General features: G+C 42.5%; 1 protein-coding gene across 1 annotated transcript in view; it reads right to left on the bottom strand.

Annotated features, from left to right (window-relative positions):
* Nucleotides 1-16,399, bottom strand: part of HDAC9 (histone deacetylase 9) — a 573,266-nt gene that overhangs the window by 355,555 nt on the left and 201,312 nt on the right.

The following is a 16,399-nucleotide window of genomic DNA, read 5'->3' as shown; positions in this document are numbered from 1 at the left end:
ATCAGGCCCAGGTTTGCACCTCTGACTCATCCACCTCTCTCTCCCACCTTGGCCAACTGGGGATAAGAACAAAACCAATCCCAGCCCTGTGGTGGCCTTCCAAGTGCTTGAAGATGCCACTTACATTTCCCCAAAAATTCTCTTCTACATTAATAATAATGGCTAACATTTATATAGCACCTATTGTGTGTCAGGCGCCATGCTAAGTGCTTTAAAATTATTATCCTCATGTGGCCTCATAACAACCCTGGGAGATGGATACTATTATTAGCCCCACTGTACAGATGAAGGAACTGAGGCAAAAAAAAAATTGTGACTTGCCTGGGGTCACACAGTTAGTAAGAGTCTGAGGCTGTATTTGGAATCAGGTCTTCCTGACTCCAGGCATAGTCACTTAGATGTCTTATGTGCTAAACATCTCCAATTTCTTCCAACAATTCTCATAGTATAAACTCACAGCCTTTCCAGAATGACCTTCTCCAGACACTCTTTGTATTATCAATGCCCTTAAACTAAATATTATTTGATTAGATTTTGAAGACATTAGCCCTAATTATTTTTTGGGGGAAGGGAAGGCAGACCTGAGATTTCAGAGGTTATGGGATCGCTCAACTTTTTTTACCCCAAGGGAGATAACTATTCTGCAACTTAAGAGTCTCAGAGTTGCCTGGGTACCAAGAGGTAAGTGACTTGCCAAGGGCTCCATGGTGAGAGGTAACACTTGAATCCAAGGCCACTGGAACTCTGAAGCCAGTTTTTGATCCACTACGCTACAAGTTTTCTCATTTCTTTAGCATTTCTGATCCAGTGGACTACAGCGTAAGCATGAGACGATTAAAAGGATGATGGAGTTCCTGAATCAAGGGCAGCTGGGCTAAATGATATCTGGCACAGGCTTTACAATCCTTAGAATACTCAGGAAGGGGTTCTTAACCTGTAGTCCCAGGATTTGTTTTTAAAAATCTTTTCATTACAGTATTTCACTATTGTTGCTCTATTTTATTTTATTCATTTAAAGATATTATTCTGAGGAGTCCATAGGCTTCACCAATCAGACTACTAAAGGGGTATATAATGCAGAAAATTTACGAACCCCTGTAATAAAGTCTGGGGCATCTGGGTAGCTAAATGGGTAGAGTGCCGAACCTAGAGTCAGGAAGACCTGAGTTCAAATCCAGCCTCAGACACTTACAGTGTGAATCTTGGCAAGTCACTTAACATTGTTTGCCTCAGTTTCCTAATCTGTAAAATGAGCTGGAGAAGAAAATGGTGAACAACTCTAGTATCTTTGCCAAGAAAAACCCAAATGGGGTCACAGAGAATCAAATACAATTGAACAATTTATTATTATCATCATTATTATCATTATTATTATGATTATTAATGGCATGCTAATGTTCACGTAAGGTAGCTTTTCATATAATTCTACCTGAAGCCTGCAGAAGGCATGGTTATCTCTCAAATTCCCTACTAGATCTAAGAGCTGATGACTTGTACAAGGAGAAAGAATAGGCTGGAACACGCAGAAGAACAAAGATCAGGAACCAGAAGTTAGTTTAATCAGGCAGCAAAATGAATGCATGTTCCAGATTTTTGTACCCACAAAGTCGGCATTTCTAATATGACCGTGTGACTTACAAAGACTTAATTATTTCATTCTGTCAAATAAAACCAATTATCAAGGCTGGAAATGGTGGGGTGTGGGGTGGGGGGCTTATTTTGCTTTGGTATCTCTTTTGAAGTGCCTGGGATTAACTTCAGCTTAAGCACTCACATACTTTAATTCCTCATATAGTTTTTTTTCCCCCATATTTTCTTACCTCATGGTCACAATACTCTATTGTTCTTTCATTCATTTTCAAAAAAAAATTTGTGGCAGATTAACTAAGAGGTGAGCCCTCCTAATCCCTCTCTTCCCTCTCCAGCCTTCAAGTTAGGAAAAGAGCTTTGGGGACTCTCCATGGAAGTAACCAATTACTCTGCCACCATGGTTACATATTCTCTTCTCTAAACAAAGCATTTCATCACATCTTATGAGAAAGTGTCATTACTTTCTCAAAGATATAAACGATCAATTAAGTCAGTAAGGGAGGGCTTCTCAATGGAGGCCCTGAAGGACACTGTAGCTCAGTGGTTTTCCTCAAGGCTCACCAAGTACTTGCCATCATCTATTTAGATTGAGGCAACCTGTGTCCTTCATGCCAAGGTCAAAGTTGCCTTTATAAACAGTCAAATGCAGAAAGCTTGGGTTGCTCAATCAGGACTACCTTTCTAGACATGGGACAATAAAATACGTTGGCCCTTAGGATGGAAGGAATGAAATTTGACAACAGTAATTAAAGGACCCAGCATGGAGGGGAGCTGTCACAGGGCTAGAAGGGAATTCAGTTTGACAGCAGCAGCTCCCACTTTCCAGAATGAGAGCCCAGTTCAGGTTTCTCCATATCCAATTTTCAGAACCCAAGAAGAGACATTTTTCCATCCACGGCTGGAAGGCCTGTCAACATCTGTATTTTGATTCAACTTGGGAATGGCAATGGAGTAAACCAGGGAAGCTGAATGCCGCTTCCTGGGAAAAGGATTTTGCCCCAGTTCAGAACAGAGGCAGCTCAGGGTCAGACCCAAATCAAAGAGCAGTGTATGACCACAAACCAGGAAGAAGTGGAGCAGGCTGCTCATGTGTTTTGTTTTTGGTCTCAGAGGGTGATGAAGCTGGTTTCATGGAGAATGCTACAGATAACAGCAGAATGGGATAAATTTAGTATTCAAGCATTGAGGTTCATCCCCTGTCTAGTTCCTCCTCCCTGCTAGCATTATCGTTACCACTGCCTATAGAAAGTGAGGGGAAGAGATCAGCATCAGTATTGGGGAGAGCTTGGTGAGCTGCAGAATGCTCAGTTTGGTGACCCTGGACAAGTCATTTAATATTTCTCAGACTCCATTTCCTCATCTGCAAATAGCGATAATAATAGTTCCTACCTCACAGGGGTTTTGAAGAGTCTCAAAAGGCAGAATGTATGCAAAGTGCTTTATAAATCTCCAGGCACTATATTAATACACACTATTGTTACCTGAACATTAGAACAGGGATAAGCACTAGATCCTCAAAAAGGATGATAAGGTCACAGCAGGAAGGGATCTTTGAAATATTACCTAGTCTAACCTCCTCACTTTACAGGTAAGTAAAGGTTTACAGAGTTGTAAGTCGGTTAAGGCCACTGACACTTTGACTCAGAGTGTTTGAAGGCTGATAACATCTATAAACTTTTATTATCATGGAACCTCTGCACTTAGCACCCAGTGAGGAAGACCAGCTAGATAAAGTGGCTGAACTCTTCCCCTTCTGGGCAGAATGGCTTACTCATGCCAAAAGATCTCTGGCCCTACCATCCAAGGGAATGGGTCATTAAAAGTCAAGCCATGGTTGTTTTGCTGTGTTTCTTGATCTAGTCCCATTTGGTGATGCCTGGCCCAAGCATGAAAGATCACTATTCTGTCTTTGGTGACTTGCCCGAGGTCACACCTATGGTACGTTTCAGAGCCAGGACTTCCTCTCATTCTAATTTCAGCACATTTGTCCATTTTTAAATTTATTTCCTATTCTGATGCACTGAGGCCAGGCACAGGCTGGCATGCTTTAAGTCAGCAGCAGGCAAAAGAGATGTCCCCCTAAAGAAGCAACATCAAAAGTTGGAGGGAGGGGCAGAGCCAAGATGGCAGAGTGGAAGCAGTGACTTGCTTAAGCTCTCCCCCAAACCCTTCCAAATGCTCATAAAAAATGGCTCTAAACAAATTCTGAAGCAGCAGAACCCACCAAAAGACAGAGTGAAACAAATTTCCAGCCCAAGACAACCTGGATGATTGATCAGAAAGGTGTATCATGCTGGGCTGGGAGTGCAGCACGGCATGGGCGCGCAGGCCGCAGCAAACCTGGAGCAGGCCTCAGAGGATTGCATTGTGGGCAGCTGTGGAGGTTTCCTGACTCCTCAATCCACTAATGCCAAAGACAACTTAGAAGGTCAGTAGGAAGAGTCTGTTTCTGTCAGTGCTGAGACAGGAAGGTGGGGTTTCAACTCCATTCCCCAAGAGCGTGGCCCTGGGGGGGAGCACTGCTTCCTGAGCCTCTGGCCCACAGACTGAGGGGGAATCCAGTGGCTGATCAGAGAGGGACTGCAGGGATCTCTTTGCCAGTGCTGAGGCAGGAATCTCTTGCTTTGCCCTGTTGGATCTGGGTCACAGTTCTGGGCGCAGTGCTGGGGTGAGGAGGAATGCTGGCATGGTGGAGCTTGTGAGTGGCTGTGGAGAGGAACCCTCCTCATAGTTACAGGACAGAAAGGAATACTTGTGGTCACAGGCCAGGAAAGGAGTAAACACCTCACCCCTTATCATACCACCTTGGAAGAACTGAAAATTTACAGGTCCCTACAAGTATCTCTGAAAACAGCTATACAAACCCCTGAAGCTTGGGACAGTACACTCTCCACATTGGAAGCAGACTCTTACCTTAACAAAGAGTTTAAAACTCAAGTAATTGGCTGGGATCATGAGCAAGCAGTGCAAAAAGAGTCAGACTATATTATCTTACTTTGGTGAGAAAGAAGATCAAAATATACAACCAGAAGGAGACAACAAAGTCAAAGCTCCTACATCCAAAGCCTCCAAGAAAAATATGAATCAGTCCCAGGCCTTGGAAGAGCTCAAAAGGGATTTTGAGAAGCAAGTAAGGGAAGTAGAGGAAAAACTGAGAGTGATGCAAGAAAATCACGAAAAACAAGTCAACAGCTTGCTAAAGGAGACCCAAAAAAATACTGAAGAAAATAACACCTTAAAAAATAGCCTAACCCAAATGGCAAAAGAGGTCCAAAAAGCCAATGAGGAGAAAAATGCCCTAAAAAGAAAAATTGGCCAAATGGAAAAGGAAGTCCAAAAGATTACTGAAGAAAATACTTCCTTAAAAATTAGAATAGAGCAATTGGAAGATAGTGACTTTATGAGAAATCAAGACACTGTAAAACAAATCCAAAAGAATGAAAAATTAGAAAACAATGTGAAATATCTCATTGGAAAAACAACTGACCAAAATAGATCCAGGAGAGAGAATTTAAAAATTATTGGACTATCTGAAAGCCATGATCAAAAAAAGAGCCTAGACATCATCTTTCAAGAAATTATCAAGGAAAACTGCCCTGATATTTAGAACCAGAGGGCAAAATAGAAATTGAAAGAATCCACAGATCTCCTCCTGAAAGAGATCCCCAAAGGAAAACTCCTAGGAATATTGTAGCCAAATTCCAGAGTTCCCAGGTCAAGGAGAAAATATTACAAGCTGCCAGAAGGAAACATTCAAGTACTGTGGAAACACAATCAGGATAACACAAGATTTAGCAGCTTCTACATTAAAGGACAGGGCATGGAATATAATATTCCGGAGGGCAAAGGAGATAGGATTACAACCAAGAATCACCTACCCAGCAAAACTGAGTATAATCCTTCAGGGGAAAAAATGGTCATCCAGTGAAATAGAGGACTTTCAAGTATTCTTGATGAAAAGACCAGAGCTGAATAGAAAATTTGACTTTCAAATACAGGACTCAAGTGGAACATGAAGAGGTAAACAGGAAAGAGAAATCATAAGAGACTTATTAAGATTGAACTGTTTACATTCCTGCATGGAAAGATGATATTTATAACTCATGAGACCTTTGTCAGTATTAGGGTAGTTGGAGGAAAAAAATTATATGTATGTATATGTAGATAGATATATAGAGGGCACAGGGTGAGTTGAAGATTAAGGGGTCATATCTGGAGAATAAAATTAAGGGATGAGAGAGGATTATACTGGAGAAGAAGAAAGGGAGAGGTAGAATGGGGTAAATTATCTCACAAAAAAAAACAGAAAAGAAAAGTCTCTTACAGTGGAGGGGAAACGGGGAAGGTGAGAGGAATGAGTGAATCTTATTCTCATAGGATTTGGCTTAAGGAGGGAATAACATACACATTCAATTGGGTATGGAAATCTGTCTTACCCTACAGGAAAATAGGGGGAGAAGGGGACAAGAGAGCAGGGGGATGATAGAGAGGAGGGCAGATTGGGAAAGGGAGTAATCAGAAGTAAATACTTCTGAGGAGGGACAGGGTGAAAAGAAAGAATAGAATAAATGGGAGGGCAGAATAGGATTAAGGGAAATAGAGTTAGTTTTTCACAACATGTTCAATATGGACGTGTTTTACATAACTGCACATGTACAACCTATATTGAGTTGCTTGCCTTTTCAATGAGGGTGGGTGGGGAGGGAGGAAGAGAAAATTTGAAACCTAAAGTTTTAAAAACATATGTTTAAAAAAATGTTTTCACATGGTACTGGGAAATAAGAAATACAGGAAATGGGGTACAGAAGTCTATCCTGCCATACAGGAAAACAGAAGGGGATAAAAGAAGGGAAGAGAGATAGAAGAGAGGACAGACTAGGGGAAGGGATATTCATAATGCATGCCATCTTGGGGTGGGAGGAGGGGGGAGATGGGGTATAAATTTGGAATTCAAAAACTTGTGGGAGTAAATGTTGAAAGCTAAAAATAAATAAATTTATATTAAAAAGAAAAGTTGGAGGGAAGGATACTATCCAAAGGAAAGAGAGAACATTGGGTCGGAGACAGAACTACTCATTCTAGCTCAAGACTCGAATGGAAAATTAGGTCTTTGTTATGCTAGCTACATTTTATGTTCATCCTCTGGTTGTAATAAAAATATCACCTCCCCAACATCCACTTGGGGATACAGTGGAAGGATAGCAACAAAGCAAGCAGAATTTCCCATCCACTTGGTTGTTGTTCAGTCATCTTCAGTCACATCTAACTCTTCATGACCCCATTTGGGGATTTTGTGGCAAAGATAATGGAATGGCTTTCCATTTCTTTCTCCAGTTCATTTTACAGATGAGTTTTACAGATGAGGAAATGAAGGAACACAGGGTCACACAGGTAATAAGTGTCTGAGGCCAGATTTGAACTCATGAAGATAAGTCTTTCTGACTTGGCACTCTGTGCACTATGGCACCCTCAGCAGCCTTCCATAACAGATGAGTAAATAGGTGCCAAAAGGAAAGAAGAAAAGGAACAGAGATGGAGAGAGGAAGAAGCAGCATTGAGGGGGAAAAAAGGAAAGAATGGATTCCCTCCCCCCAAGGACAAGAGAGATTCCAGCTCCCTACAAATGAGTGACAGGTGGGATCGCCCAAAAATCGAACCAATGAGCATTTACTTATTTACTCGTGTGTCCGAGCCATGTCTTTACAATAGTAAGAGAACTGAGTCCTTAGTACATACCCCATTCACATACCTTAATTAAGGAACTAGTATTTCCAACGGAGTTGGTTCCAGACATTAATAGAGCTATAAACGGTTTCCTCTTTTTCTCAGAGTCAATGTCCATGGGTGAATCCATTCAAAGCTTCCCTTTGGGGGATCACTGGCCCAAGCTGGGCCTGCTTCTGATTCTAAGGACTTTGCCACCATGACACAATTGCCCTCTCATCCTTGCACTAGTGACTTAGGGCTTCTAACACTGCACCACCCATCCCTCCATCATGCAGACCTCATTATCCCTCTAGGGAGTTCCATTCAAGGCCTCTATTTAGGGACAACAGGATGAGCTGTGCTTCATTCCCTTCCTAACTGAGTTTCTGGATCTATCAGTTCTGACACCACTGTCAGGTACACCTTCCTCCATCCCTTCCCCCTCCCTTTTATGTATTGTCATCCACTATTAAAATGTATACATCTTAAGGGCAGGGACCACCATTCATTTTGCTTATATTCATGTCTTTAGAATAGTGCTTAGCACCTGGTAAACACTTAACAAAGGCCAGTTGTTCTTGAATTCTCTTCTCAATTCCCACTGCCAACATACAGACTCTAGATCCAAAGTTTGGGGATCATTTTCCCAGCCACAGGTATTGACAGAGTCAAGATTTGGGGCCAATGCAAACACTCTTGAAAGGTTCTCATTTGCTGTGGAGAATCAGCCACCTCCCTCGTTTGTGTGCTGATGGGGACGGGGGGAGCACACTTCTTATTAAAAGGGGAAGAACCATCCATCTGCCAGCCATTTCTCCTCTAGCTGCACTGAGGCATGTTCTCATGAGAAAAGAGTGCTTGTATCCCAGGGCCTGGTATCACCATAATAGGAGGAGAAGAAATAGACTTTTAGCTCAACTGAAACTTGACACGCACACAAAATTCCATCCCATGATTTAGCTCTTCAGCATTGGCCCCTGGCCAGCTGCAGGAATGCATGAGATATTTATCATGAAGTAATTTCTGAGAAAACCATATGAGCAGCAAAATGAGGTAAGAGAAAGAAAGATCAAAAGGTATGAGCCCAAAGAGGTAAGCCACAGATCCAATTTGCATTTCCTCCAAAAGTCTTCCTTCTTTCTGTGCTGAGCTTTTGGGAAATGCAGAAGGGACAGGTGAAAGAGTAAGGAGTGTCCGGGGGCATTTGTGGCCACAAGGAGTTGGCAGGCTCATTAGAGAAAAGGCGAAGGTGGAAATTCACTTGTGAGGTGAGACTCATCACCATCCCATCACTTGTGATGGAGAGATAAGGACCACAGCCAAAATCAGATGAGATAATGCATGTAACATGTGTGGCAGATCTCAAAGTGGTGTAAACATGGGAGTTCTCATTTTGATTCTGCTTTGGTTTAGCCACTCACAGCATTCCCTGTACCAACTGTGTATGCAAATCTCCTGCCTCAGATGTATGCAAATAGAGTAATGTAACTTTTCCATATAACTAGGTTAGAGATGCTGTGGTGCTTTTCATTAGCTTAATCACTGAGTATTTCAGATAGAGAAAGACTGGCATTGCCAATTTGTTCAATTTCACATCTTCCATGGAACTCTGGAGTGCCTGGGGTATTTAATTATATTTTTATTTTCTCCATATTTGAAACCATGAAGGTTTCAGAACAACAAGATAACATTACAAATAGCCTCATTCCAGTTTGCTTGAAATTGTTTTGAAAAGGAAAATCCGCAGCAGTGTTGAGTGATAAATTCTTAGCTAGAAAAGACCTCAGAAGCCATCTGATTCAACTCTTTCATTTGACAGATGAGAGAAAGTTAGGTGATGTGCCCAAGTTCTCCTAAGAGTAAAGAGCAGATCAGATTTTAGCTCAAGTACCATGATTCCAAGTTCTACATTCTTTCTGATGCTATAGTGGGACAAAACATACTGGCGAAAGCTTTTAGGAGTCATCAAGGTGTTAATGGAAAGAATGACTTTCTTGACATAGAAGCTCTTCCCAGAATCAAACAAATTTAGGGCTTGGATATCCAATCCAATCCAACCCAATAACCATTTGATAAGTGCCTACTATGTGCCAGGCACAGTGCTAGGCACTGGGGACACATTAATAAAAAGACAGTCTATGCCCTCAAGGAGCCTACAATCTAATGGAGGGAGACAACACACAAAAGGAGGCAGGAAAGCGTGGGGGGGGTGAGTTTCCAGAGGGATCTTGTTTTTTAGATCTGAAACCAGGAGATGTAGAGTGGTGTGAGCCCAAAAGTCCAGTTTCTGCCCACTACACAGGAAGGCACTGGGAGAACTTTGGTCCCCCCTCACTGTCTGGCCCTCCAATCAAAGGGAAGGGAAACATCAGTGAAGGCTTGTGTGGTGCCCTCATTGGAGGGAGATGCCCTCATTGGAGGGCGATGCCCTTATTGGAGGGTGTCTTCTTTTCAGAGTTGAAACCGTGCAGGGAAGCAGATGTAGAGGAGAGTGAGATATGACATACAGAAAAGAACATCCAAATTCTTCTAGTGTGTGTGTGTGTGTGTGTGTGTGTGTGTGTGTGTGTGTGTGTGTGTGTGCGCGCACGAGTGTCAAGAACTGTAGCCCCTCATTCACTGACGATTACTGCTCAAAATATTTTCATTTTCAATTCTCTCGAGTTAAAACAGTAAAGGCAGCTTGTCCCTTCTCTGTCCTAGGCACTTGTGTCGTCCTGTCTGATCTCATGGAGATCTGTACTCCCCTCAGTTCCTCTCCTTCCCTTCTGTTTCCTGGTGGGGCCCTTAAGTTCACCAGCATAGCCAACATGGAAGCAAACCTATAAAACCCCTGTGGCTTCTAGTTCCAGATTGCTGCCTGGGATCATCGAAGGGAACTTGCCCAGAGTTACTCCACCAGCATATGTCTGAAGCAGCGCTCGAGCTTCTGACTCCAAGGCCAGCTCTCTTGACAGTCTGACACCATACTGTCTCCCAGGAGAGGAGCCAACACACCAGGCGAAAGAGCCCTGGTTCTAGAGGCAGAGGACGTGGGTTCAATCCTGCCTGTGATGTTTACTGCCCCAGTGACCTTGGGCAAGTTATTTAATTTCCCTGGGCCTTAGTTTCCTCCAATGTAAAAAGAAAGAATTTGGCCAGATGACCTCAAAGGGCTCTTCTCACTTCAGAGCTTGTGATCCAATGAATTTTCTCAATCAACATAATTTGTAGCAAACTCTTTTTGAGGACAATATCAGCACTATACATGTAGGAGAACACGGGTGCCTAACACAAAGAAGGGACGAGCTGCCTTCACTGTCTCAATTTGAAAGAATTGAAAATGGAAGGATTTGTAGGAATGTCTGAGTCACTCACACCAGCCCCGTCATCAAGCACACGTATTCAGCATAAAACTTAACCAAGGGCAGGGAGATGTAACGAGCTGATGAATCAGACACTGACCTGGGGGACAGGGGAAGAGTGGGCATGGAGACGAATGCCTGCGGCTGACGCTGCCGCCCTCTCCTGAGTCTCAGGGCTGGGTGACCTGCTCCCCCTCATCGGACCCGAGATAAGGAAAGGAAACGGTGCACACGAACCACCCAAGTGGAAACAAGCCCAACCCTAGAGCTGGGATTTCTAGAGGGGCAGTGATGCAAACACTCGATGAACTTACCTGAATGACAACATGAAAACATCGGCCACCCAGGGGACCAATGGGTAGTGTAACATGGTCGGGGAAAAGACTCCATTTTGGTGCTCGAGGGCATGAGTTTGAATCCTAGCTATGGGTTGTGGGACAAGGCTCACCGGTGATCCAGGCTTCACATTTCCTTCTCTGTATAATGAAAGCATTGGATTCAGTGGCTGAGATAATATAGAATACTTCATCCAGAGCTGGAAGGGCCCTTAGAGGTTATACAGTCAAACCCCTCATTCTATACAAGAAGGAAGTGAGGCCCAGAGAGGGCAAATGATTTGTAGTCCTAACTAACAGATCTGCCCTTCGCCTCGGGGCTTGGGGCTCCAATCACACGCCTCTTCCTGCTAGGCTGTGCTGCCTCGTGGCCCTTTCCTGGTCCAAAGTCAACATCTAACTTTGGGATCATCACTAAAAGGTAAATGTGACAAGGTGTCTAACCTAGATCACACAAGTACCTAAGAAATAATGTAAAAATGCTGACTCGGTCATAAATATAGTTATATGTTATACACATGTGCATCTATGTATATAGAGACTGTATAAATATTTACACATGCATATAAAAATGTAAAGGCTCAAGTAAGACAAATCTGTGAAGTCCTCTGAAAACTTAAACTGTTACAGCAATGTCAATTATTACTATGGTTGTTCTGTCATGTGCATGTGAGCCAAAACCTAAGGAAAGAGGACCAGAGACATCACTCAATGCTTTACCTTGGAACAGAACGTGTTTTATGTCAATACATGTATATAAATAGCTATATGCACATATAAACATACATATACATGTGTATGAATATACATGCTACAATTAATTATATGTAAGTGTACTATACACATGCGTAGGTACATATGTGCCATGTGTGCCTATATACCTATACATTTGTATTAATGTATTTTGTATATATATGTATGTTTACATATGTGTATGTGTATATATGTTTACACGCATATACACATACATGGGTGATTCTGCAAATGTGGTTCAGAATCATTTTTTGAGGCATTTCAAATCTTGTGAATTTCCCATCCAAGACACTATCAGCTTTTCTCTGATTGCATCTGGTCAGTCCCCTTCCTGCTTTTACCTTCATTCTTAGAAAGCTTCTTTTCTTAACCCCTTCTTCTTTCAAAAGAATCCCTATTAAATGTCCATAAGAAACCAGAAGCAATGAAGGCAAACATTTGATGAGTGTTTTTTCATGTGCCTGGGCCCCCAGTCTGTCCTTGGGTTTCCTCAAGGATATGGACTTCCTTTGACCTAGTTTGGTAGAAAGACGGCTCACTTTGATGTTAGCATAGCCTGGGTTCAAAATCTGCCAGCTGAGTGACCACTTACCCTCCCTAAGCTTTGACTTCCTCAATGCCTAGCTGAGGATATCCATGCCTCAAGGGGTAATTGGAGAAGCAAATGAAACAATGGACAGAAAGAGCTTGGGGAACCTTCAGCTGCTGTGCATGTTAAATATACTCTACTACTGTGATACCAAGCTTCAGATGCATTTGAAAAATGGGTAAAGTATGTAAAAAATCTCCCAATCACATGAGTCACCCATACCCACTAGGGTGGGCCATAAGGCAGTTATATGTCAACAAAACTTGGGTTAAAACTTGCAATTTGGTGAAGCAAAATCTGGTGTCAGAGGAAGGAAAGATCTAAGTGAGAATTCTGTGTGACACTCAGTAGCTGGCTGTGTGATTCTGAGCACAATTTATCACTTCTCAGAAATTCAGGCTCATCTGTAAAATGGGGATGATAACCGTACCTATTTCCCAAGATTATTCAGGGGAAAGAAAACATATGTAAAAGTACCTTGAAAACTTATAGTACTACATAAGTATTACTATTGTTGTTGCTACGCTCTTGTGTCACGTGATGCTCACTTGCCAAAAACCCAAAGAAGAAGGAAAAGAAGTTACTTGCTTCTTTGATGGTCATCCTGTGAATATACTGGAACAAAACAGAGGTAAAAATGCTTTCCATAATGAAACATTTCTCTGTTCTTCTGTCCTTTTAATGGCAGGTGAAGTCATTTCCCCATACAGAAGTTCCCCAGTGTTGCATGCGCCATCTTGATTCCACATCTGGAACCCATCCTCAGAGAAAAGCCAGCAGAGCCTTGCCAGTGTCCTCTAAACACCCAAGCTGAGAGGGGTTAACATACAATGCTCTCCTTGGAACTTTGATGTTCCCTGGTTTTCGTTTTGTCTAATTAAGACAAGATTTAATAAACCAACCACTGGAGAAACTATGGATCAAAAGTCCAGGCTTGTTTCCAATTTTGTGTGAATTCTCTGCAGATTCCAAGGAATCAGCACCACATGGGTGAGCTCTCTGATAAGATTTGCTTTCTCCCTCCGTGTCCTAGAGGGAAGCTGCTTTTCATCTTGCCCCTATCCACAAGGCTGGGATGAGCATTTGCCTGTCAGAGACTCAAGGGGGACACAGAAGGGAAAGATGTGTTGAGCAGTTCTGATATTAATAATGTCACCCAACAGAGAAGAGTGGCATCTGGAGGTTATGGGGCATGATTCAGTCCAAAAGAGGATTTAGAACATTGTGGAAGGAAGATTTGTCTTAGCCAGAGTCTGTGTGGGATTTTCAAAGGAAGACAAGAATTTACTGACATGTAGGCAATACTAATTCTAATCACCTTTTTCTTCAAAAATTTAGGAGTGTGCACCTGTTTTCAGAAAATGGAAGTAAAAGAAAAACAGGAAGTTCCATCCAACTCAATATTTGTTATTTTTAAACCTCTGATTTCTAAGCTAAACCATTAATGGTAAATAGGAAGGCCTCTAGACTCAGCTTCCAACTTGAATGTCAGTCCGATCATCCCATTTTAGAGATGAGGAAACCAAGGATCAGAAGTCACATCCAGCTAGGTGACAGTGGATAGAGTGCCAGCCTTGAAGCCAGCAAGATTTCTGTTCTTTAGCCATTGATATGAGCCTGGGCAAAGCAATCAACTCAGACTCAGTCTCTTCATCTATAAAATGGGGATAATAATGGCACCCCCTTGCCAGGGGTATTGTGAAGTTGAAATGAAACAAGGAAGGGCTTCACAAACCTTAAAGGGCTTTATAAATATCAGCTATTATCATTATGTCCAAGGGACAGATTCAAACCCAGGTCTTCTAACACAAATTGAATTGTTTTATTCTGGGTAAAGCTTTTCCCAGGACCTTTCTGTTCATTCAATGAGCAATTCTTAAGACTCTCCCGTGTACCAGGCACTACATGAGATGCTGGGGATCAAGAAACCAAGCCACAGAATAATCCCAAATCTCAAGAAGTGTAACATTTCCCCCCCTCTGGTAAATACTTAAACATATCCAAGCAACATTAAAAAAGGTAATTGCTTTGCCCTCTGTGCTCACCCTGGTGATTTGGAATCTTGTGAGGTCAGCACCTCAGCCCACACTGAAGGGGTTTGAACCTGCACGTTCTGCTTTATAAAGGTAGCTGACCCCAGGGCAGAACTTGGGCCATACTTCAGTCAATTATGATCCTTGATGTTGCTGACTGGCCAGTCAGAAACATGACATCTACAGTGGCCTGTACCTAGCTAAGATGTCTGTGGGGAACCCAGGCCATGAGCCGTAGAACATTTGATCTCTGGTGGCTACCATGAGCCATGGAGTCTTGCCTCCCGGTTAGGCCCTTCACCATTGTGCCAGCAACAGATGTAAAGCATGCATGTGTTTGCATCAATCGATAGGTTAGGTACTCTTAAAAAATGCAATCACAGTAAATTTGGCTACACTAGGATGTCTCTGTAGAAAAACCCCTGAGGATACAGAAGAGAGAGATCTTGGATTTCCATTCTAACTGTAAACCAGACTTCCAACAAGAAATTTAGAAACCACCAGGAAGCAACCTGATGGGTCACTTTTAGAAACCAAGCAACGTGTGAGTAAAGTCAGTGGGAAACATACTGTCAGTTGCCATTCATAGGCTTGGAGACCTAGAGACCAGTCTTTTCATTCTACAGGTAAAGAAGCTGAGAGCCAGGGAAGAATGACCTGAAATCCTGCAGCTGGTCACTAATAGATCTGGGGTTTCAACCTGGTCCTCTGCTTCTAACATCAGTGTCCCTTACATGGGACCACACTGCCTTTCCTTTGATTCAACTGAGCATGCACATAGTAAGTGCCCAATAGAAAAAACAGTACCCATCCTCATGAAGCTTACATTCTACATGGGAGTAGTGGGAAGTAACAGCATAGCCACAGAGAAGAAAATGAAAAACAGATGCAAAGCAGATAACAAGTAATTTTAAGGGCAACAACACCAACTGGGCTATCATGACCTGATTTTGTCCAAGAAATTAAGAACTACTAAGAAAATTGTGTGTGTGTATGTGTGTGTGTGTGTGTGTGTGTGTGTGTGTGTGTGTGTGTGACAGACAGAGAGAGAGAGAGAGAGAGACAGAGAGACAGAGAGAAAGAGAGAGAGAGAGAGAGAGAGAGAGAGAGAGACAGACAGACAGACAGACAGAGAGAGAGAGAGAGAGAGAGAGAGACAGAGAGACAGAGAGACAGAGATCTTCCATCACATCAGGTAAGTCAATATTCTATGAACTAATTACCTCAAAGACAGATGGGCCCTCTTTCCATAAGAATGTACACTACATTCATCCTCATTACCTGGCATCAGTTGTAACGTTTTCCTATTTTATTAACAGATTTACTCACATAACAAAGAACATCATTTCATGATATCACAGTTAATTCACTAGAACCCAGGCAATCACTAAGATCAGGACAATGTGACATTCTTCAACGAATCCCATTAAACCAGGTCCCTCTGCCCATTTGGAATGTTTGCTCTTTAGAAGCTGGTAAACAGAACCCGGCACTTTATATAAACAACTTGCTTAGAAAGGCCACAGTCCTCATCTGTAGCAGCTCTACTCACAACAAAGAGGCTTCACATTAATTGCTTCACCTAGCTACCTCTGCAACTCAAAGGCAAAGCAAACATACAAGGTAACCTCTGAAGACTTTCTGGTTTTTTGTTTTCCCTTTTCTTCTGCAAGTCTGGAGTCACTGACCCACTGGATCCTCTGGTCCTTCAGTCCCCTTAAGGAAGTTAGGGGGTGGGAGTGAGGTGTGTAATTAAGCTTCTGGGCTTCTGAATCTACAGTCTCCAAACCTAATGAATTACTCTCCCTTTCTACACATTGCATGAAGGCTTGGTATTTTCTGTTGCCGGGGAAATGTCGGTGGATTTTTTCATTCCCAGACTTGAACAACAGTTTGACAGGACATCCAAGCTCATCTGAAAATTATCATCTCTGCCTAGATCTCCTGGCTGGAGGTGAGAGATTCCTGGGAAAGAGTATACTCTTTCTTACCCTTCCCCACTAGGACGCTGCTGTGTTCTGGTTTCTTATGCTTGAGCCTGCTATGTGC

This window comes from Phascolarctos cinereus, unplaced genomic scaffold, assembly GCF_003287225.1.
Source record: "Phascolarctos cinereus isolate Bilbo 61053 unplaced genomic scaffold, phaCin_HiC Scaffold_1;HRSCAF=81, whole genome shotgun sequence".
NCBI classification, from domain to species: domain Eukaryota; kingdom Metazoa; phylum Chordata; class Mammalia; order Diprotodontia; family Phascolarctidae; genus Phascolarctos; species Phascolarctos cinereus.
Note: the sequence above shows the minus strand (reverse complement) of the source record. Positions and strands in the feature narration are given on the sequence as shown.